Below are 1,935 nucleotides of genomic sequence, written 5' to 3' on the forward strand. Positions count from 1 at the left end.
AGAAGGGAGCTTGGGGAGGATTGGTGAGACTGGGAGAGGCTTCTATTTAGGATCCCACACCCACTTCCGCCCTGGTCTTAACCCTGTCTCCCTGCAGGACCGTGGTATTCAATTTCCTCAAAAATTTTAGCAGGTTGTCCCCAAACCTTTTGCCCCGCCCACTCTGGGAGGTGCCCTAGCTTTATGCCACTTACTGGGGCCCAGTCGTATTTCCTGAAATATTTCAATCTTCTCTCCATTCACCAGTCCACCCTGTCTTTTCTGTCTTCATTCCCACTTTCCGAATAATCCCTTCTTGTGGTCAAAAAGTATAAACTTCCAGTTATAAAATAAACAAGTCATGAGATGTAATGTATAATATGGTACATAACTATAGCTAATAATATACATACAAATATTGAGTCTTGTAAACCTCAAAATAATTTGTTATATGTCAGTAATATCTCAATAAGAAACGTTAAAGGTAAATGAAAAGAAGGGATGATTCTTTTTTTGGTGGTGCAGGGATGGGATGATAGATTCTATGCCTTTTGTTATGGGTTGAATTGTGTTCCCCCAAAAGTTATGCTGAAGTCCTAACTCGTGGTTTGGGAAGGTGATTTTATTTGGAAATAGGGTCTTTGCAGCTGTAACCACATGAAGACGAGGTAATTAGGGTGAAACACCGTCCACAGGACTGTTGTCCTTATAAGAGGGGACCAGAGACAAACAGGGAGGAAGTCATGTGGATACACAGAGGCAGAGAAAGAAGCCAGCCCTGTGACAAAGGAGACAGAGATCAGAGGACAGCCGCCTGGAGTCAAGGAATGCCAAGCATGGCAGGAAACATACAGAAGCCGAGAGACAGAACATGGCTCTGCGGATGCCTTGCTCTCAATCTTCCAGCCTTCAGAACTGGAAGAGAAGAAAATCCTGTTTTGTATTATTTCTTCTTTTTAAATTTATTTTTTATTGAGATATAATTGATATACAGCATTATATTAGTTTCCGATGTACAACGTAATGGTTGGATATTGTATATATTGTGAAATGGTCAGCACAATAAGTCTTGTTTTGAGATCCACCCTCTCAATAACTTTGAAATATACAACACAGTATGGTTAACTACAGTGAACATGTTGTACACTATATCCACATGACTTTTTAAAGTTATAACTGGAAACTTATATCTTTTGGCCCTAAGAAGGGATGATACTGATGGTGGAAATGAAGATTTAAAAGATAGGGTGGTCAGGACAATGGGTTGAAGAGGAGCCGACCGGTACTATGAGGAAAGGGTTGATATATTCTAGGAAATACGGCCGGGAGATGGGCGGGTCCTAGGGCGGAGTCAACCTGGAAGTGATAAATTATCTGCAGAAACTGCAAATCGCAGTAGAGTGTTGCGGTGAGGAGCTGCCCGGGGTGAATGGGTTGGTCTGGGGGCTCCAGCGTCCGTCTTGTTCTCCTGCTCTGGTTTTTCCTGTCGGTCTGTCCTACAGCAGACTGCAGCCGTGAGTTCAGAAGTGGAACCCGGGGGGTGGGAGCGAGGTGTTGGGGAGTGAGCAGTAAGACCGGGGAGGGGAAATGGTGTCCGCGGAGCGGTTCTGGTTGGAATCTTCTCGCCCCGATGGCACGGAGCCCTTCTCCTCAATTATTCTCTGAGGGCCGCTTTCTGCCTGGAGGGTGTCTGTGGGCGGTTGTCGCCTGGGCCAGGAGAAGGACTGAAAACAGGCAGCTTCTGGGCACCTGGGTGCCTCAGTCGGTTAAGCGTGGGACTCTTGATTCGGGCTCAGGTCATGATCTCAGGGTCCTGAGATGGAGTCTCAGGACCCTGAGATGGAGTCTCAGGACCCTGGGGCTCTGTGCTCAGTTCGAGCTGTGTCGGAGATTCTCTCCCTCTCCCTTTGCCCCTTCCCTCTGCACTTTCTAAAATAAATCATGAATCTTTAAAAA

At 46.0% G+C, this 1,935-nt stretch overlaps 1 protein-coding gene across 1 annotated transcript in view; it reads left to right on the forward strand.

The window, feature by feature from the left end:
- The first annotated feature begins 1,373 nt into the window (after positions 1 to 1,373).
- LOC111147872 (NKG2D ligand 1-like) overlaps positions 1,374 to 1,935 on the forward strand; it is a 5,588-nt gene continuing 5,026 nt past the window's right edge. Inside the window, exon 1 of the mRNA XM_022504138.1 lies at positions 1,374 to 1,387. The gene's annotated coding sequence lies outside the window, so the exon portion shown is untranslated. The remainder of the gene's footprint in view (positions 1,388 to 1,935) is intronic.

Source organism: Enhydra lutris, unplaced genomic scaffold (assembly GCF_002288905.1).
Source record: "Enhydra lutris kenyoni isolate GAN:26980312 unplaced genomic scaffold, ASM228890v2 scaffoldscaffold17, whole genome shotgun sequence".
Lineage (NCBI taxonomy): Eukaryota > Metazoa > Chordata > Mammalia > Carnivora > Mustelidae > Enhydra > Enhydra lutris.